Raw genomic sequence first — 20,000 nt, forward strand, 5'->3', positions numbered from 1 at the left:
GACCACCTCCGCGGTGCTTATAAACCGCCGATCCGCTCGGCGGGGGCTATTTTCGGCCACTTGGCTCGTGCGCACGGCCTCCCGGATGTGCCGGGCGGGTGCGCGAGCTCGCCGGCCGCTGGAAGTCGAATGAGGCGCCGCGACCACCTCCGCGGTGCTTATAAACAGCCGATCCGCTCGGCGGGGTCTATTTTCGGCCACTTGGCTCGTGCGCACGGCCTCCCGGATGTGCCGGGCGGGTGCGCGAGCTCGCCGGCCGCTGGAAGTCGAATGAGGCGCCGCGACCACCTCCGCGGTGCTTATAAACAGCCGATCCGCTCGGCGGGGGCTATTTTCGGCCACTTGGCTCGTGCGCACGGCCTCCCGGATGTGCCGGGCGGGTGCGCGAGCTCGCCGGCCGCTGGAAGTCGAATGAGGCGCCGCGACCACCTCCGCGGTGCTTATAAACAGCCGATCCGCTCGGCGGGGGCTATTTTCGGCCACTTGGCTCGTGCGCACGGCCTCCCGGATGTTCCGGGCGGGTGCGCGAGCTCGCCGGCCGCTGGAAGTCGAATGAGGCGCCGCGACCACCTCCGCGGTGCTTATAAACAGCCGATCCGCTCGGCGGGGGCTATTTTCGGCCACTTGGCTCGTGCGCACGGCCTCCCGGATGTGCCGGGCGGGTGCGCGATCTCGCCGGCCGCTGGAAGTCGAATGAGGCGCCGCGACCACCTCCGCGGTGCTTATAAACCGCCGATCCGCTCGGCGGGGGCTATTTTCGGCCACTTGGCTCGTGCGCACGGCCTCCCGGATGTGCCGGGCGGGTGCGCGAGCTCGCCGGCCGCTGGAAGTCGAATGAGGCGCCGCGACCACCTCCGCGGTGCTTATAAACAGCCGATCCGCTCGGCGGGGTCTATTTTCGGCCACTTGGCTCGTGCGCACGGCCTCCCGGATGTGCCGGGCGGGTGCGCGAGCTCGCCGGCCGCTGGAAGTCGAATGAGGCGCCGCGACCACCTCCGCGGTGCTTATAAACAGCCGATCCGCTCGGCGGGGGCTATTTTCGGCCACTTGGCTCGTGCGCACGGCCTCCCGGATGTGCCGGGCGGGTGCGCGAGCTCGCCGGCCGCTGGAAGTCGAATGAGGCGCCGCGACCACCTCCGCGGTGCTTATAAACTGCCGATCCGCTCGGCGGGGGCTATTTTCGGCCACTTGGCTCGTGCGCACGGCCTCCCGGATGTTCCGGGCGGGTGCGCGAGCTCGCCGGCCGCTGGAAGTCGAATGAGGCGCCGCGACCACCTCCGCGGTGCTTATAAACAGCCGTTCCGCTCGGCGGGGGCTATTTTCGGCCACTTGGCTCGTGCGCACGGCCTCCCGGATGTGCCGGGCGGGTGCGCGAGCTCGCCGGCCGCTGGAAGTCGAATGAGGCGCCGCGACCACCTCCGCGGTGCTTATAAACAGCCGATCCGCTCGGCGGGGGCTATTTTCGGCCACTTGGCTCGTGCGCACGGCCTCCCGGATGTTCCGGGCGGGTGCGCGAGCTCGCCGGCCGCTGGAAGTCGAATGAGGCGCCGCGACCACCTCCGCGGTGCTTATAAACAGCCGATCCGCTCGGCGGGGGCTATTTTCGGCCACTTGGCTCGTGCGCACGGCCTCCCGGATGTGCCGGGCGGGTGCGCGATCTCGCCGGCCGCTGGAAGTCGAATGAGGCGCCGCGACCACCTCCGCGGTGCTTATAAACCGCCGATCCGCTCGGCGGGGGCTATTTTCGGCCACTTGGCTCGTGCGCACGGCCTCCCGGATGTGCCGGGCGGGTGCGCGAGCTCGCCGGCCGCTGGAAGTCGAATGAGGCGCCGCGACCACCTCCGCGGTGCTTATAAACTGCCGATCCGCTCGGCGGGGGGTATTTTCGGCCACTTGGCTCGTGCGCACGGCCTCCCGGATGTGCCGGGCGGGTGCGCGAGCTCGCCGGCCGCTTGAAGTCGAATGAGGCGCCGCGACCACCTCCGCGGTGCTTATAAACAGCCGATCCGCTCGGCTTGGAGCTATTTCCGGCCTCCCGTTGGTGCCGGGCGGCGTGCGCGAGCTCGCCGGCCGCGATCTCCTCCGCGGTGCTTATAAACAGCAGCATGCGCACGGCCTCCAGGAATTTGAACACATTTCGTCAATAAATTTCGCATATTGAATTTTGAAGTTTAATATAATGCAACAATTGAGCTCGACTTATACAAAGGATATATCATAAAATCGTAAATTTCTGTCGAATTTTAGGGGGTCGACTTATACACCGAGTCGACCTGTACACCGGCAAATACGGTAAATACGATTAAATAAAATGATACGACTGGCATAAAAACAAATATAAACCACATAAAAATAAAAGTCACCATTACGTTGAATTATTGGGAGCACCGAGCTTGTTTCTCAGAAACGAGCCGGTCCCATCCAGGCGTAATCGGAGACAATGAAACCCGAAGTGGTTAAGGTTTGTCTTTTAATGCAGGATGCTTGGTCTCCATGTGCCGAAGCAGTTTTGAAGGCTTCATTGGCTCGCTCGCTAGTTTCAGGGGCGATTGTGTCTATAAAATGCAAAATGTTGGGTCACCTCACGGCTTACGGCCATAATACCCTGAGAACGCCCGATCTCGTCCGATCTCGGAAGCTAAGCAGGGTCGGGCCTGGTTAGTACTTGGATGGGAGACCGCCTGGGAATACCAGGTGCTGTAAGCTTTTTCTTTTTCTTATGTGCACTTCAATCGTTTAAGAAGCTATTTTTTACAACACCCATCACGAATGGCATCCGGAAACAGCAAGCCTAATTTAAACTCCGACATTGAAACTATAACACGAGTTTGAAAGCTATATTATGTGGTGACATCCACAGCATTGTAGTTAAATTTTTTACCGCTAGAGAGCAGACTATGTACAGTGAGCATGGCTCCCTGTGAACTCAAAGCAGCAGGCTTGACTTGTAAAAGAACCCAACACAACACTTCCATGAAGTGTTTTTAAACTTTTCAAGGCATTTATTTTGATTCAGCAAAATGCAGGTCGCAACGGCAAATTCGTGCTACCGCATAAAAAGCTGTCAATAACTTTTCATGATAGCCATGTTTCCAGAAAACACCAAAAGCCTTGGAAGAAAGACTGTTTCGGCCCTGGTTGTAAAAAAAACAAAAAAAAACAAAAGTGAAGGGTGACCGTCCGGGAATACCAGGTGCTGAAAGCCTTTTTTTTTTTTTTTTTTTTTCCCACGTCAATTGTGAAAGGAAACTTTTACCACAGCCATCAAGTCCCGCCGCTGCTTGGCATGGTTTCAGGGGCGATTGTGTCTATAAAATGAAAAATTCTGAGCGGTCTCACGGCTTACGGCCATACTACCCTGAGAGCGCCCGATCTCGTCCGATCTCGGAGGCTAAGCAGGGTCGGGCCTGGTTAGTACTTGGATGGGAGACCGCCTGGGAATACCAGTTACCGTAAGCTTTTTTTTTTTTTTTTTTTTTCTTATGTGCACTTCAATCGTTTAAGCCAAGAACTTTTTACAGCACCCATCAAGAATGGCATTCGGAAACTGCAAGCCTAGTTTGAACTCCGACACTGAAACTACAACACGAGTTTAAAACCTACATTGTGTGGCGACAGCCATAGCATTGCAGTTCACGTTTTTACCGCTAGAGGACAGACTATGTACAGTGAATAAAGAGCATGGCTCCCTGTGAACTCAAAGCAGCAGTCTTTACTTGTAAAAGATCCCAGCACAACACATTGCGCTTCCATGTAGTGTTTTTACCTTTTTCATGACATTTATTTTGATACAGCCAAATGCAGGTTTTGTGCACTTCACTTTTCCGTTGGGCATTCGCGTAGAACCCTATTCCAGTTACGGCCAGATTCTTTTAGACTAGTGGTACCCAAACTTTCTTGCGCCACGGACCGGCTACGCGTCAGAAATATTTTTGCGGACCTGCCTTTATATATATAAATAAACAATAAATCTATATAAATAAATACTACATTTATAATAAATATATATAAATAGGATTAAATAAAATGATACGACTGGCATAAAAACAAATATAAACCACATAAAAATAAAAGTCACCATTACGTTGAATTATTGGGAGCACCGAGCTTGTTTCTCAGAAACGAGCCGGTCCCATCCAGGCGTAATCGGAGACAATGAAACCCGAAGTGGTTAAGGTTTGTCTTTTAATGCAGGATGCTTGGTCTCCATGTGCCGAAGCAGTTTTGAAGGCTTCATTGGCTCGCTCGCTAGTTTCAGGGGCGATTGTGTCTATAAAATGCAAAATGTTGGGTCACCTCACGGCTTACGGCCATACTACCCTGAGAACGCCCGATCTCGTCCGATCTCGGAAGCTAAGCAGGGTCGGGCCTGGTTAGTACTTGGATGGGAGACCGCCTGGGAATACCAGGTGCTGTAAGCTTTTTCTTTTTCTTATGTGCACTTCAATCGTTTAAGAAGCTATTTTTTACAACACCCATCACGAATGGCATCCGGAAACAGCAAGCCTAATTTAAACTCCGACATTGAAACTATAACACGAGTTTGAAAGCTATATTATGTGGTGACATCCACAGCATTGTAGTTAAATTTTTTACCGCTAGAGAGCAGACTATGTACAGTGAGCATGGCTCCCTGTGAACTCAAAGCAGCAGGCTTGACTTGTAAAAGAACCCAACACAACACTTCCATGAAGTGTTTTTAAACTTTTCAAGGCATTTATTTTGATTCAGCAAAATGCAGGTCGCAACGGCAAATTCGTGCTACCGCATAAAAAGCTGTCAATAACTTTTCATGATAGCCATGTTTCCAGAAAACACCAAAAGCCTTGGAAGAAAGACTGTTTCGGCCCTGGTTGTAAAAAAAACAAAAAAAAACAAAAGTGAAGGGTGACCGTCCGGGAATACCAGGTGCTGAAAGCCTTTTTTTTTTTTTTTTTTTTTCCCACGTCAATTGTGAAAGGAAACTTTTACCACAGCCATCAAGTCCCGCCGCTGCTTGGCATGGTTTCAGGGGCGATTGTGTCTATAAAATGAAAAATTCTGAGCGGTCTCACGGCTTACGGCCATACTACCCTGAGAGCGCCCGATCTCGTCCGATCTCGGAGGCTAAGCAGGGTCGGGCCTGGTTAGTACTTGGATGGGAGACCGCCTGGGAATACCAGTTACCGTAAGCTTTTTTTTTTTTTTTTTTTTCTTATGTGCACTTCAATCGTTTAAGCCAAGAACTTTTTACAGCACCCATCAAGAATGGCATTCGGAAACTGCAAGCCTAGTTTGAACTCCGACACTGAAACTACAACACGAGTTTAAAACCTACATTGTGTGGCGACAGCCATAGCATTGCAGTTCACGTTTTTACCGCTAGAGGACAGACTATGTACAGTGAATAAAGAGCATGGCTCCCTGTGAACTCAAAGCAGCAGTCTTTACTTGTAAAAGATCCCAGCACAACACATTGTGCTTCCATGTAGTGTTTTTACCTTTTTCATGACATTTATTTTGATACAGCCAAATGCAGGTTTTGTGCACTTCACTTTTCCGTTGGGCATTCGCGTAGAACCCTATTCCAGTTACGGCCAGATTCTTTTAGACTAGTGGTACCCAAACTTTCTTGCGCCACGGACCGGCTACGCGTCAGAAATATTTTTGCGGACCTGCCTTTATATATATAAATAAACAATAAATCTATATAAATAAATACTACATTTATAATAAGTATATATACCGTATTTGCCGGTGTATTGGTCGACCTTTTTCGATCCAAAATCGACCGAAAAAAATCGACCTCGACTTATACACCGAGTCATAAAATTTAACTTCGTATTCATCGCTTCAAATGTGATGGTAACCAAGGCCGTTTCTCATGCATCTCATTGTGCGTTGCACTTAGAAAATTTGAACCGGGCGGCGTGCGCGAGTGCGCGGCCCGCTGGAAGTCGAATGAGGCGCCGCGACCACCTCCGCGGTGCTTATAAACAGCCGATCCGCTCGGCGGGGGCTATTTTCGGCCACTTGGCTCGTGCGCACGGCCTCCCGGATGTGCCGGGCGGGTGCGCGAGCTCGCCGGCCGCCGGAAGTCGAATGAGGCGCCGCGACCACCTCCGCGGTGCTTATAAACAGCCGATCCGCTCGGCGGGGGCTATTTTCGGCCACTTGGCTCGTGCGCACGGCCTCCCGGATGTGCCGGGCGGGTGCGCGATCTCGCCGGCCGCTGGAAGTCGAATGAGGCGCCGCGACCACCTCCGCGGTGCTTATAAACAGCCGATCCGCTCGGCGGGGGCTATTTTCGGCCACTTGGCTCGTGCGCACGGCCTCCCGGATGTGCCGGGCGGGTGCGCGAGCTCGCCGGCCGCTGGAAGTCGAATGAGGCGCCGCGACCACCTCCGCGGTGCTTATAAACTGCCGATCCGCTCGGCGGGGGGTATTTTCGGCCACTTGGCTCGTGCGCACGGCCTCCCGGATGTGCCGGGCGGGTGCGCGAGCTCGCCGGCCGCTTGAAGTCGAATGAGGCGCCGCGACCACCTCCGCGGTGCTTATAAACAGCCGATCCGCTCGGCGGGGGCTATTTTCGAGGCGCCGCGATCTCCTCCGCGGTGCTTTTAAAGTGCCGATCCGCTCGGCTTGGAGCTATTTCCGGCCTCCCGTTGGTGCCGGGCGGCGTGCGCGAGCTCGCCGGCCGCGATCTCCTCCGCGGTGCTTATAAACAGCAGCATGCGCACGGCCTCCCAGAATTTGAACACATTTCGTCAATAAATTTCGCATATTGAATTTTGAAGTTTAATATAATGCAACAATTGAGCTCGACTTATACAAAGGATATATCATAAAATCGTAAATTTCCGTCGAATTTTAGGGGGTCGACTTATACACCGAGTCGACCTGTACACCGGCAAATACGGTAAATACGATTAAATAAAATGATACGACTGGCATAAAAACAAATATAAACCACATAAAAATAAAAGTCACCATTACGTTGAATTATTGGGAGCACCGAGCTTGTTTCTCAGAAACGAGCCGGTCCCATCCAGGCGTAATCGGAGACAATGAAACCCGAAGTGGTTAAAGTTTGTCTTTTAATGCAGGATGCTTGGTCTCCATGTGCCGAAGCAGTTTTGAAGGCTTCATTGGCTCGCTCGCTAGTTTCAGGGGCGATTGTGTCTATAAAATGCAAAATGTTGGGTCACCTCACGGCTTACGGCCATACTACCCTGAGAACGCCCGATCTCGTCCGATCTCGGAAGCTAAGCAGGGTCGGGCCTGGTTAGTACTTGGATGGGAGACCGCCTGGGAATACCAGGTGCTGTAAGCTTTTTCTTTTTCTTATGTGCACTTCAATCGTTTAAGAAGCTATTTTTTACAACACCCATCACGAATGGCATCCGGAAACAGCAAGCCTAATTTAAACTCCGACATTGAAACTATAACACGAGTTTGAAAGCTATATTATGTGGTGACATCCACAGCATTGTAGTTAAATTTTTTACCGCTAGAGAGCAGACTATGTACAGTGAGCATGGCTCCCTGTGAACTCAAAGCAGCAGGCTTGACTTGTAAAAGAACCCAACACAACACTTCCATGAAGTGTTTTTAAACTTTTCAAGGCATTTATTTTGATTCAGCAAAATGCAGGTCGCAACGGCAAATTCGTGCTACCGCATAAAAAGCTGTCAATAACTTTTTATGATAGCCATGTTTCCAGAAAACACCAAAAGCCTTGGAAGAAAGACTGTTTCGGCCCTGGTTGTAAAAAAAACAAAAAAAAACAAAAGTGAAGGGTGACCGTCCGGGAATACCAGGTGCTGAAAGCCTTTTTTTTTTTTTTTTTTCCCACGTCAATTGTGAAAGGAAACTTTTACCACAGCCATCAAGTCCCGCCGCTGCTTGGCATGGTTTCAGGGGCGATTGTGTCTATAAAATGAAAAATTCTGAGCGGTCTCACGGCTTACGGCCATACTACCCTGAGAGCGCCCGATCTCGTCCGATCTCGGAGGCTAAGCAGGGTCGGGCCTGGTTAGTACTTGGATGGGAGACCGCCTGGGAATACCAGTTACCGTAAGCTTTTTTTTTTTTTTTTTTTTCTTATGTGCACTTCAATCGTTTAAGCCAAGAACTTTTTACAGCACCCATCAAGAATGGCATTCGGAAACTGCAAGCCTAGTTTGAACTCCGACACTGAAACTACAACACGAGTTTAAAACCTACATTGTGTGGCGACAGCCATAGCATTGCAGTTCACGTTTTTACCGCTAGAGGACAGACTATGTACAGTGAATAAAGAGCATGGCTCCCTGTGAACTCAAAGCAGCAGTCTTTACTTGTAAAAGATCCCAGCACAACACATTGTGCTTCCATGTAGTGTTTTTACCTTTTTCATGACATTTATTTTGATACAGCCAAATGCAGGTTTTGTGCACTTCACTTTTCCGTTGGGCATTCGCGTAGAACCCTATTCCAGTTACGGCCAGATTCTTTTAGACTAGTGGTACCCAAACTTTCTTGCGCCACGGACCGGCTACGCGTCAGAAATATTTTTGCGGACCTGCCTTTATATATATAAATAAACAATAAATCTATATAAATAAATACTACATTTATAATAAGTATATATACCGTATTTGCCGGTGTATTGGTCGACCTTTTTCGATCCAAAATCGACCGAAAAAAATCGACCTCGACTTATACACCGAGTCATAAAATTTAACTTCGTATTCATCGCTTCAAATGTGATGGTAACCAAGGCCGTTTCTCATGCATCTCATTGTGCGTTGCACTTAGAAAATTTGAACCGGGCGGCGTGCGCGAGTGCGCGGCCCGCTGGAAGTCGAATGAGGCGCCGCGACCACCTCCGCGGTGCTTATAAACAGCCGATCCGCTCGGCGGGGGCTATTTTCGGCCACTTGGCTCGTGCGCACGGCCTCCCGGATGTGCCGGGCGGGTGCGCGAGCTCGCCGGCCGCCGGAAGTCGAATGAGGCGCCGCGACCACCTCCGCGGTGCTTATAAACAGCCGATCCGCTCGGCGGGGGCTATTTTCGGCCACTTGGCTCGTGCGCACGGCCTCCCGGATGTGCCGGGCGGGTGCGCGATCTCGCCGGCCGCTGGAAGTCGAATGAGGCGCCGCGACCACCTCCGCGGTGCTTATAAACAGCCGATCCGCTCGGCGGGGGCTATTTTCGGCCACTTGGCTCGTGCGCACGGCCTCCCGGATGTGCCGGGCGGGTGCGCGAGCTCGCCGGCCGCTGGAAGTCGAATGAGGCGCCGCGACCACCTCCGCGGTGCTTATAAACTGCCGATCCGCTCGGCGGGGGGTATTTTCGGCCACTTGGCTCGTGCGCACGGCCTCCCGGATGTGCCGGGCGGGTGCGCGAGCTCGCCGGCCGCTTGAAGTCGAATGAGGCGCCGCGACCACCTCCGCGGTGCTTATAAACAGCCGATCCGCTCGGCGGGGGCTATTTTCGAGGCGCCGCGATCTCCTCCGCGGTGCTTTTAAAGTGCCGATCCGCTCGGCTTGGAGCTATTTCCGGCCTCCCGTTGGTGCCGGGCGGCGTGCGCGAGCTCGCCGGCCGCGATCTCCTCCGCGGTGCTTATAAACAGCAGCATGCGCACGGCCTCCCAGAATTTGAACACATTTCGTCAATAAATTTCGCATATTGAATTTTGAAGTTTAATATAATGCAACAATTGAGCTCGACTTATACAAAGGATATATCATAAAATCGTAAATTTCCGTCGAATTTTAGGGGGTCGACTTATACACCGAGTCGACCTGTACACCGGCAAATACGGTAAATACGATTAAATAAAATGATACGACTGGCATAAAAACAAATATAAACCACATAAAAATAAAAGTCACCATTACGTTGAATTATTGGGAGCACCGAGCTTGTTTCTCAGAAACGAGCCGGTCCCATCCAGGCGTAATCGGAGACAATGAAACCCGAAGTGGTTAAAGTTTGTCTTTTAATGCAGGATGCTTGGTCTCCATGTGCCGAAGCAGTTTTGAAGGCTTCATTGGCTCGCTCGCTAGTTTCAGGGGCGATTGTGTCTATAAAATGCAAAATGTTGGGTCACCTCACGGCTTACGGCCATACTACCCTGAGAACGCCCGATCTCGTCCGATCTCGGAAGCTAAGCAGGGTCGGGCCTGGTTAGTACTTGGATGGGAGACCGCCTGGGAATACCAGGTGCTGTAAGCTTTTTCTTTTTCTTATGTGCACTTCAATCGTTTAAGAAGCTATTTTTTACAACACCCATCACGAATGGCATCCGGAAACAGCAAGCCTAATTTAAACTCCGACATTGAAACTATAACACGAGTTTGAAAGCTATATTATGTGGTGACATCCACAGCATTGTAGTTAAATTTTTTACCGCTAGAGAGCAGACTATGTACAGTGAGCATGGCTCCCTGTGAACTCAAAGCAGCAGGCTTGACTTGTAAAAGAACCCAACACAACACTTCCATGAAGTGTTTTTAAACTTTTCAAGGCATTTATTTTGATTCAGCAAAATGCAGGTCGCAACGGCAAATTCGTGCTACCGCATAAAAAGCTGTCAATAACTTTTTATGATAGCCATGTTTCCAGAAAACACCAAAAGCCTTGGAAGAAAGACTGTTTCGGCCCTGGTTGTAAAAAAAACAAAAAAAAACAAAAGTGAAGGGTGACCGTCCGGGAATACCAGGTGCTGAAAGCCTTTTTTTTTTTTTTTTTTCCCACGTCAATTGTGAAAGGAAACTTTTACCACAGCCATCAAGTCCCGCCGCTGCTTGGCATGGTTTCAGGGGCGATTGTGTCTATAAAATGAAAAATTCTGAGCGGTCTCACGGCTTACGGCCATACTACCCTGAGAGCGCCCGATCTCGTCCGATCTCGGAGGCTAAGCAGGGTCGGGCCTGGTTAGTACTTGGATGGGAGACCGCCTGGGAATACCAGTTACCGTAAGCTTTTTTTTTTTTTTTTTTTTTTCTTATGTGCACTTCAATCGTTTAAGCCAAGAACTTTTTACAGCACCCATCAAGAATGGCATTCGGAAACTGCAAGCCTAGTTTGAACTCCGACACTGAAACTACAACACGAGTTTAAAACCTACATTGTGTGGCGACAGCCATAGCATTGCAGTTCACGTTTTTACCGCTAGAGGACAGACTATGTACAGTGAATAAAGAGCATGGCTCCCTGTGAACTCAAAGCAGCAGTCTTTACTTGTAAAAGATCCCAGCACAACACATTGTGCTTCCATGTAGTGTTTTTACCTTTTTCATGACATTTATTTTGATACAGCCAAATGCAGGTTTTGTGCACTTCACTTTTCCGTTGGGCATTCGCGTAGAACCCTATTCCAGTTACGGCCAGATTCTTTTAGACTAGTGGTACCCAAACTTTCTTGCGCCACGGACCGGCTACGCGTCAGAAATATTTTTGCGGACCTGCCTTTATATATATAAATAAACAATAAATCGATATAAATAAATACTACATTTATAATGAATATATATAAATAGGATTAAATAAAATGATACGACTGGCATAAAAACAAATATAAACCACATAAAAATAAAAGTCACCATTACGTTGAATTATTGGGAGCACCGAGCTTGTTTCTCAGAAACGAGCCGGTCCCATCCAGGCGTAATCGGAGACAATGAAACCCGAAGTGGTTAAGGTTTGTCTTTTAATGCAGGATGCTTGGTCTCCATGTGCCGAAGCAGTTTTGAAGGCTTCATTGGCTCGCTCGCTAGTTTCAGGGGCGATTGTGTCTATAAAATGCAAAATGTTGGGTCCCCTCACGCCTTACGGCCATACTACCCTGAGAACGCCCGATCTCGTCCGATCTCGGAAGCTAAGCAGGGTCGGGCCTGGTTAGTACTTGGATGGGAGACCGCCTGGGAATACCAGGTGCTGTAAGCTTTTTCTTTTTCTTATGTGCACTTCAATCGTTTAAGAAGCTATTTTTTACAACACCCATCACGAATGGCATCCGGAAACAGCAAGCCTAATTTAAACTCCGACATTGAAACTATAACACGAGTTTGAAAGCTATATTATGTGGTGACATCCACAGCATTGTAGTTAAATTTTTTACCGCTAGAGAGCAGACTATGTACAGTGAGCATGGCTCCCTGTGAACTCAAAGCAGCAGGCTTGACTTGTAAAAGAACCCAACACAACACTTCCATGAAGTGTTTTTAAACTTTTCAAGGCATTTATTTTGATTCAGCAAAATGCAGGTCGCAACGGCAAATTCGTGCTACCGCATAAAAAGCTGTCAATAACTTTTCATGATAGCCATGTTTCCAGAAAACACCAAAAGCCTTGGAAGAAAGACTGTTTCGGCCCTGGTTGTAAAAAAAACAAAAAAAAAACAAAAGTGAAGGGTGACCGTCCGGGAATACCAGGTGCTGAAAGCCTTTTTTTTTTTTTTTTTTTTCCCACGTCAATTGTGAAAGGAAACTTTTACCACAGCCATCAAGTTCCGCCGCTGCTTGGCATGGTTTCAGGGGCGATTGTGTCTATAAAATGAAAAATTCTGAGCGGTCTCACGGCTTACGGCCATACTACCCTGAGAGCGCCCGATCTCGTCCGATCTCGGAGGCTAAGCAGGGTCGGGCCTGGTTAGTACTTGGATGGGAGACCGCCTGGGAATACCAGTTACCGTAAGCTTTTTTTTTTTTTTTTTTTTCTTATGTGCACTTCAATCGTTTAAGCCAAGAACTTTTTACAGCACCCATCAAGAATGGCATTCGGAAACTGCAAGCCTAGTTTGAACTCCGACACTGAAACTACAACACGAGTTTAAAACCTACATTGTGTGGCGACAGCCATAGCATTGCAGTTCACGTTTTTACCGCTAGAGGACAGACTATGTACAGTGAATAAAGAGCATGGCTCCCTGTGAACTCAAAGCAGCAGTCTTTACTTGTAAAAGATCCCAGCACAACACATTGTGCTTCCATGTAGTGTTTTTACCTTTTTCATGACATTTATTTTGATACAGCCAAATGCAGGTTTTGTGCACTTCACTTTTCCGTTGGGCATTCGCGTAGAACCCTATTCCAGTTACGGCCAGATTCTTTTAGACTAGTGGTACCCAAACTTTCTTGCGCCACGGACCGGCTACGCGTCAGAAATATTTTTGCGGACCTGCCTTTATATATATAAATAAACAATAAATCTATATAAATAAATACTACATTTATAATAAGTATATATACCGTATTTGCCGGTGTATTGGTCGACCTTTTTCGATCCAAAATCGACCGAAAAAAATCGACCTCGACTTATACACCGAGTCATAAAATTTAACTTCGTATTCATCGCTTCAAATGTGATGGTAACCAAGGCCGTTTCTCATGCATCTCATTGTGCGTTGCACTTAGAAAATTTGAACCGGGCGGCGTGCGCGAGTGCGCGGCCCGCTGGAAGTCGAATGAGGCGCCGCGACCACCTCCGCGGTGCTTATAAACAGCCGATCCGCTCGGCGGGGGCTATTTTCGGCCACTTGGCTCGTGCGCACGGCCTCCCGGATGTGCCGGGCGGGTGCGCGAGCTCGCCGGCCGCCGGAAGTCGAATGAGGCGCCGCGACCACCTCCGCGGTGCTTATAAACAGCCGATCCGCTCGGCGGGGGCTATTTTCGGCCACTTGGCTCGTGCGCACGGCCTCCCGGATGTGCCGGGCGGGTGCGCGATCTCGCCGGCCGCTGGAAGTCGAATGAGGCGCCGCGACCACCTCCGCGGTGCTTATAAACAGCCGATCCGCTCGGCGGGGGCTATTTTCGGCCACTTGGCTCGTGCGCACGGCCTCCCGGATGTGCCGGGCGGGTGCGCGAGCTCGCCGGCCGCTGGAAGTCGAATGAGGCGCCGCGACCACCTCCGCGGTGCTTATAAACTGCCGATCCGCTCGGCGGGGGGTATTTTCGGCCACTTGGCTCGTGCGCACGGCCTCCCGGATGTGCCGGGCGGGTGCGCGAGCTCGCCGGCCGCTTGAAGTCGAATGAGGCGCCGCGACCACCTCCGCGGTGCTTATAAACAGCCGATCCGCTCGGCGGGGGCTATTTTCGAGGCGCCGCGATCTCCTCCGCGGTGCTTTTAAAGTGCCGATCCGCTCGGCTTGGAGCTATTTCCGGCCTCCCGTTGGTGCCGGGCGGCGTGCGCGAGCTCGCCGGCCGCGATCTCCTCCGCGGTGCTTATAAACAGCAGCATGCGCACGGCCTCCCAGAATTTGAACACATTTCGTCAATAAATTTCGCATATTGAATTTTGAAGTTTAATATAATGCAACAATTGAGCTCGACTTATACAAAGGATATATCATAAAATCGTAAATTTCCGTCGAATTTTAGGGGGTCGACTTATACACCGAGTCGACCTGTACACCGGCAAATACGGTAAATACGATTAAATAAAATGATACGACTGGCATAAAAACAAATATAAACCACATAAAAATAAAAGTCACCATTACGTTGAATTATTGGGAGCACCGAGCTTGTTTCTCAGAAACGAGCCGGTCCCATCCAGGCGTAATCGGAGACAATGAAACCCGAAGTGGTTAAAGTTTGTCTTTTAATGCAGGATGCTTGGTCTCCATGTGCCGAAGCAGTTTTGAAGGCTTCATTGGCTCGCTCGCTAGTTTCAGGGGCGATTGTGTCTATAAAATGCAAAATGTTGGGTCACCTCACGGCTTACGGCCATACTACCCTGAGAACGCCCGATCTCGTCCGATCTCGGAAGCTAAGCAGGGTCGGGCCTGGTTAGTACTTGGATGGGAGACCGCCTGGGAATACCAGGTGCTGTAAGCTTTTTCTTTTTCTTATGTGCACTTCAATCGTTTAAGAAGCTATTTTTTACAACACCCATCACGAATGGCATCCGGAAACAGCAAGCCTAATTTAAACTCCGACATTGAAACTATAACACGAGTTTGAAAGCTATATTATGTGGTGACATCCACAGCATTGTAGTTAAATTTTTTACCGCTAGAGAGCAGACTATGTACAGTGAGCATGGCTCCCTGTGAACTCAAAGCAGCAGGCTTGACTTGTAAAAGAACCCAACACAACACTTCCATGAAGTGTTTTTAAACTTTTCAAGGCATTTATTTTGATTCAGCAAAATGCAGGTCGCAACGGCAAATTCGTGCTACCGCATAAAAAGCTGTCAATAACTTTTTATGATAGCCATGTTTCCAGAAAACACCAAAAGCCTTGGAAGAAAGACTGTTTCGGCCCTGGTTGTAAAAAAAACAAAAAAAAACAAAAGTGAAGGGTGACCGTCCGGGAATACCAGGTGCTGAAAGCCTTTTTTTTTTTTTTTTTTCCCACGTCAATTGTGAAAGGAAACTTTTACCACAGCCATCAAGTCCCGCCGCTGCTTGGCATGGTTTCAGGGGCGATTGTGTCTATAAAATGAAAAATTCTGAGCGGTCTCACGGCTTACGGCCATACTACCCTGAGAGCGCCTGATCTCGTCCGATCTCGGAGGCTAAGCAGGGTCGGGCCTGGTTAGTACTTGGATGGGAGACCGCCTGGGAATACCAGTTACCGTAAGCTTTTTTTTTTTTTTTTTTTTCTTATGTGCACTTCAATCGTTTAAGCCAAGAACTTTTTACAGCACCCATCAAGAATGGCATTCGGAAACTGCAAGCCTAGTTTGAACTCCGACACTGAAACTACAACACGAGTTTAAAACCTACATTGTGTGGCGACAGCCATAGCATTGCAGTTCACGTTTTTACCGCTAGAGGACAGACTATGTACAGTGAATAAAGAGCATGGCTCCCTGTGAACTCAAAGCAGCAGTCTTTACTTGTAAAAGATCCCAGCACAACACATTGTGCTTCCATGTAGTGTTTTTACCTTTTTCATGACATTTATTTTGATACAGCCAAATGCAGGTTTTGTGCACTTCACTTTTCCGTTGGGCATTCGCGTAGAACCCTATTCCAGTTACGGCCAGATTCTTTTAGACTAGTGGTACCCAAACTTTCTTGCGCCACGGACCGGCTACGCGTCAGAAATATTTTTGCGGACCTGCCTTTATATATATAAATAAACAATAAATCGATATAAATAAATACTACATTTATAATGAATATATATAAATAGGATTAAATAAAATGATACGACTGGCATAAAAACAAATATAAACCACATAAAAATAAAAGTCACCATTACGTTGAATTATTGGGAGCACCGAGCTTGTTTCTCAGAAACGAGCCGGTCCCATCCAGGCGTAATCGGAGACAATGAAACCCGAAGTGGTTAAGGTTTGTCTTTTAATGCAGGATGCTTGGTCTCCATGTGCCGAAGCAGTTTTGAAGGCTTCATTGGCTCGCTCGCTAGTTTCAGGGGCGATTGTGTCTATAAAATGCAAAATGTTGGGTCCCCTCACGCCTTACGGCCATACTACCCTGAGAACGCCCGATCTCGTCCGATCTCGGAAGCTAAGCAGGGTCGGGCCTGGTTAGTACTTGGATGGGAGACCGCCTGGGAATACCAGGTGCTGTAAGCTTTTTCTTTTTCTTATGTGCACTTCAATCGTTTAAGAAGCTATTTTTTACAACACCCATCACGAATGGCATCCGGAAACAGCAAGCCTAATTTAAACTCCGACATTGAAACTATAACACGAGTTTGAAAGCTATATTATGTGGTGACATCCACAGCATTGTAGTTAAATTTTTTACCGCTAGAGAGCAGACTATGTACAGTGAGCATGGCTACCTGTGAACTCAAAGCAGCAGGCTTGACTTGTAAAAGAACCCAACACAACACTTCCATGAAGTGTTTTTAAACTTTTCAAGGCATTTATTTTGATTCAGCAAAATGCAGGTCGCAACGGCAAATTCGTGCTACCGCATAAAAAGCTGTCAATAACTTTTCATGATAGCCATGTTTCCAGAAAACACCAAAAGCCTTGGAAGAAAGACTGTTTCGGCCCTGGTTGTAAAAAAAACAAAAAAAAAACAAAAGTGAAGGGTGACCGTCCGGGAATACCAGGTGCTGAAAGCCTTTTTTTTTTTTTTTTTTTTCCCACGTCAATTGTGAAAGGAAACTTTTACCACAGCCATCAAGTTCCGCCGCTGCTTGGCATGGTTTCAGGGGCGATTGTGTCTATAAAATGAAAAATTCTGAGCGGTCTCACGGCTTACGGCCATACTACCCTGAGAGCGCCCGATCTCGTCCGATCTCGGAGGCTAAGCAGGGTCGGGCCTGGTTAGTACTTGGATGGGAGACCGCCTGGGAATACCAGTTACCGTAAGCTTTTTTTTTTTTTTTTTTTTTCTTATGTGCACTTCAATCGTTTAAGCCAAGAACTTTTTACAGCACCCATCAAGAATGGCATTCGGAAACTGCAAGCCTAGTTTGAACTCCGACACTGAAACTACAACACGAGTTTAAAACCTACATTGTGTGGCGACAGCCATAGCATTGCAGTTCACGTTTTTACCGCTAGAGGACAGACTATGTACAGTGAATAAAGAGCATGGCTCCCTGTGAACTCAAAGCAGCAGTCTTTACTTGTAAAAGATCCCAGCACAACACATTGTGCTTCCATGTAGTGTTTTTACCTTTTTCATGACATTTATTTTGATACAGCCAAATGCAGGTTTTGTGCACTTCACTTTTCCGTTGGGCATTCGCGTAGAACCCTATTCCAGTTACGGCCAGATTCTTTTAGACTAGTGGTACCCAAACTTTCTTGCGCCACGGACCGGCTACGCGTCAGAAATATTTTTGCGGACCTGCCTTTATATATATAAATAAACAATAAATCTATATAAATAAATACTACATTTATAATAAATATATATAAATAGGATTAAATAAAATGATACGACTGGCATAAAAACAAATATAAACCACATAAAAATAAAAGTCACCATTACGTTGAATTATTGGGAGCACCGAGCTTGTTTCTCAGAAACGAGCCGGTCCCATCCAGGCGTAATCGGAGACAATGAAACCCAAAGTGGTTAAGGTTTGTCTTTTAATGCAGGATGCTTGGTCTCCATGTGCCGAAGCAGTTTTGAAGGCTTCATTGGCTCGCTCGCTAGTTTCAGGGGCGATTGTGTCTATAAAATGCAAAATGTTGGGTCACCTCACGGCTTACGGCCATACTACCCTGAGAACGCCCGATCTCGTCCGATCTCGGAAGCTAAGCAGGGTCGGGCCTGGTTAGTACTTGGATGGGAGACCGCCTGGGAATACCAGGTGCTGTAAGCTTTTTCTTTTTCTTATGTGCACTTCAATCGTTTAAGAAGCTATTTTTTACAACACCCATCACGAATGGCATCCGGAAACAGCAAGCCTAATTTAAACTCCGACATTGAAACTATAACACGAGTTTGAAAGCTATATTATGTGGTGACATCCACAGCATTGTAGTTAAATTTTTTACCGCTAGAGAGCAGACTATGTACAGTGAGCATGGCTCCCTGTGAACTCAAAGCAGCAGGCTTGACTTGTAAAAGAACCCAACACAACACTTCCATGAAGTGTTTTTAAACTTTTCAAGGCATTTATTTTGATTCAGCAAAATGCAGGTCGCAACGGCAAATTCGTGCTACCGCATAAAAAGCTGTCAATAACTTTTCATGATAGCCATGTTTCCAGAAAACACCAAAAGCCTTGGAAGAAAGACTGTTTCGGCCCTGGTTGTAAAAAAAAACAAAAAAAAACAAAAGGGAAGGGTGACCGTCCGGGAATACCAGGTGCTGAAAGCCTTTTTTTTTTTTTTTTTCCCACGTCAATTGTGAAAGGAAACTTTTACCACAGCCATCAAGTCCCGCCGCTGCTTGGCATGGTTTCAGGGGCGATTGTGTCTATAAAATGAAAAATTCTGAGCGGTCTCACGGCTTACGGCCATACTACCCTGAGAGCGCCCGATCTCGTCCGATCTCGGATGCTAAGCAGGGTCGGGCCTGGTTAGTACTTGGATGGGAGACCGCCTGGGAATACCAGTTACCGTAGGCTTTTTTTTTTTTTTTCTTATGTGCACTTCAATCGTTTAAGCCAAGAACTTTTTACAGCACCCATCAAGAATGGCATTCGGAAACTGCAAGCCTAGTTTGAACTCCGACACTGAAACTACAACACGAGTTTAAAACCTACATTGTGTGGCGACAGCCATAGCATTGCAGTTCACGTTTTTACCGCTAGAGGACAGACTATGTACAGTGAATAAAGAGCATGGCTCCCTGTGAACTCAAAGCAGCAGTCTTTACTTGTAAAAGATCCCAGCACAACACATTGTGCTTCCATGTAGTGTTTTTACCTTTTTCATGACATTTATTTTGATACAGCCAAATGCAGGTTTTGTGCACTTCACTTTTCCGTTGGGCATTCGCGTAGAACCCTATTCCAGTTACGGCCAGATTCTTTTAGACTAGTGGTACCCAAACTTTCTTGCGCCACGGACCGGCTACGCGTCAGAAATATTTTTGCGGACCTGCCTTTATATATATAAATAAACAATAAATCGATATAAATAAATACTACATTTATAATAAATATATATAAATAGGATTAAATAAAATGATACGACTGGCATAAAAACAAATATAAACCACATAAAAATAAAAGTCACCATTACGTTGAATTATTGGGAGCACCGAGCTTGTTTCTCAGAAACGAGCCGGTCCCATCCAGGCGTAATCGGAGACAATGAAACCCGAAGTGGTTAAGGTTTGTCTTTTAATGCAGGATGCTTGGTCTCCATGTGCCGAAGCAGTTTTGAAGGCTTCATTGGCTCGCTCGCTAGTTTCAGGGGCGATTGTGTCTATAAAATGCAAAATGTTGGGTCACCTCACGGCTTACGGCCATACTACCCTGAGAACGCCCGATCTCGTCCGATCTCGGAAGCTAAGCAGGGTCGGGCCTGGTTAGTACTTGGATGGGAGACCGCCTGGGAATACCAGGTGCTGTAAGCTTTTTCTTTTTCTTATGTGCACTTCAATCGTTTAAGAAGCTATTTTTTACAACACCCATCACGAA

At 48.2% G+C, this 20,000-nt stretch overlaps 17 non-coding genes across 17 annotated transcripts; all 17 read left to right on the forward strand.

The window, feature by feature from the left end:
* The first annotated feature begins 2,587 nt into the window (after positions 1-2,587).
* Positions 2,588-2,706, forward strand: LOC125970017 (5S ribosomal RNA). The gene has a single exon (XR_007481914.1). It is a non-coding gene; the product is annotated as a 5S ribosomal RNA (ribosomal RNA).
* Positions 2,707-3,340: 634 nt separating this feature from the next.
* On the forward strand, positions 3,341-3,459 carry LOC125970029 (5S ribosomal RNA). Its single transcript, XR_007481925.1, has one exon. It is a non-coding gene; the product is annotated as a 5S ribosomal RNA (ribosomal RNA).
* An 843-nt stretch (positions 3,460-4,302) lies between these two features.
* LOC125970021 (5S ribosomal RNA) lies at positions 4,303-4,421 on the forward strand. Its single transcript, XR_007481918.1, has one exon. It is a non-coding gene; the product is annotated as a 5S ribosomal RNA (ribosomal RNA).
* A 634-nt stretch (positions 4,422-5,055) lies between these two features.
* LOC125970030 (5S ribosomal RNA) lies at positions 5,056-5,174 on the forward strand. The gene has a single exon (XR_007481926.1). It is a non-coding gene; the product is annotated as a 5S ribosomal RNA (ribosomal RNA).
* A 2,019-nt stretch (positions 5,175-7,193) lies between these two features.
* On the forward strand, positions 7,194-7,312 carry LOC125970033 (5S ribosomal RNA). Its single transcript, XR_007481929.1, has one exon. It is a non-coding gene; the product is annotated as a 5S ribosomal RNA (ribosomal RNA).
* A 631-nt stretch (positions 7,313-7,943) lies between these two features.
* On the forward strand, positions 7,944-8,062 carry LOC125970031 (5S ribosomal RNA). The gene has a single exon (XR_007481927.1). It is a non-coding gene; the product is annotated as a 5S ribosomal RNA (ribosomal RNA).
* Positions 8,063-10,081: 2,019 nt separating this feature from the next.
* Positions 10,082-10,200, forward strand: LOC125970044 (5S ribosomal RNA). The gene has a single exon (XR_007481940.1). It is a non-coding gene; the product is annotated as a 5S ribosomal RNA (ribosomal RNA).
* Positions 10,201-10,831: 631 nt separating this feature from the next.
* Positions 10,832-10,950, forward strand: LOC125970032 (5S ribosomal RNA). Its single transcript, XR_007481928.1, has one exon. It is a non-coding gene; the product is annotated as a 5S ribosomal RNA (ribosomal RNA).
* An 844-nt stretch (positions 10,951-11,794) lies between these two features.
* LOC125970014 (5S ribosomal RNA) lies at positions 11,795-11,913 on the forward strand. Its single transcript, XR_007481911.1, has one exon. It is a non-coding gene; the product is annotated as a 5S ribosomal RNA (ribosomal RNA).
* Positions 11,914-12,547: 634 nt separating this feature from the next.
* LOC125970034 (5S ribosomal RNA) lies at positions 12,548-12,666 on the forward strand. Its single transcript, XR_007481930.1, has one exon. It is a non-coding gene; the product is annotated as a 5S ribosomal RNA (ribosomal RNA).
* Positions 12,667-14,685: 2,019 nt separating this feature from the next.
* Positions 14,686-14,804, forward strand: LOC125969999 (5S ribosomal RNA). Its single transcript, XR_007481897.1, has one exon. It is a non-coding gene; the product is annotated as a 5S ribosomal RNA (ribosomal RNA).
* A 631-nt stretch (positions 14,805-15,435) lies between these two features.
* Positions 15,436-15,554, forward strand: LOC125970045 (5S ribosomal RNA). Its single transcript, XR_007481941.1, has one exon. It is a non-coding gene; the product is annotated as a 5S ribosomal RNA (ribosomal RNA).
* Positions 15,555-16,396: 842 nt separating this feature from the next.
* LOC125970015 (5S ribosomal RNA) lies at positions 16,397-16,515 on the forward strand. The gene has a single exon (XR_007481912.1). It is a non-coding gene; the product is annotated as a 5S ribosomal RNA (ribosomal RNA).
* A 634-nt stretch (positions 16,516-17,149) lies between these two features.
* On the forward strand, positions 17,150-17,268 carry LOC125970035 (5S ribosomal RNA). The gene has a single exon (XR_007481931.1). It is a non-coding gene; the product is annotated as a 5S ribosomal RNA (ribosomal RNA).
* An 843-nt stretch (positions 17,269-18,111) lies between these two features.
* LOC125970000 (5S ribosomal RNA) lies at positions 18,112-18,230 on the forward strand. The gene has a single exon (XR_007481898.1). It is a non-coding gene; the product is annotated as a 5S ribosomal RNA (ribosomal RNA).
* A 631-nt stretch (positions 18,231-18,861) lies between these two features.
* Positions 18,862-18,980, forward strand: LOC125970043 (5S ribosomal RNA). The gene has a single exon (XR_007481939.1). It is a non-coding gene; the product is annotated as a 5S ribosomal RNA (ribosomal RNA).
* Positions 18,981-19,817: 837 nt separating this feature from the next.
* Positions 19,818-19,936, forward strand: LOC125970001 (5S ribosomal RNA). Its single transcript, XR_007481899.1, has one exon. It is a non-coding gene; the product is annotated as a 5S ribosomal RNA (ribosomal RNA).
* The last annotated feature ends 64 nt before the right edge of the window (positions 19,937-20,000 follow it).

The sequence above is a fragment of the Syngnathus scovelli genome, unplaced genomic scaffold (genome assembly GCF_024217435.2).
Source record: "Syngnathus scovelli strain Florida unplaced genomic scaffold, RoL_Ssco_1.2 HiC_scaffold_59, whole genome shotgun sequence".
Classification (NCBI taxonomy): Eukaryota; Metazoa; Chordata; class Actinopteri; order Syngnathiformes; family Syngnathidae; genus Syngnathus; species Syngnathus scovelli.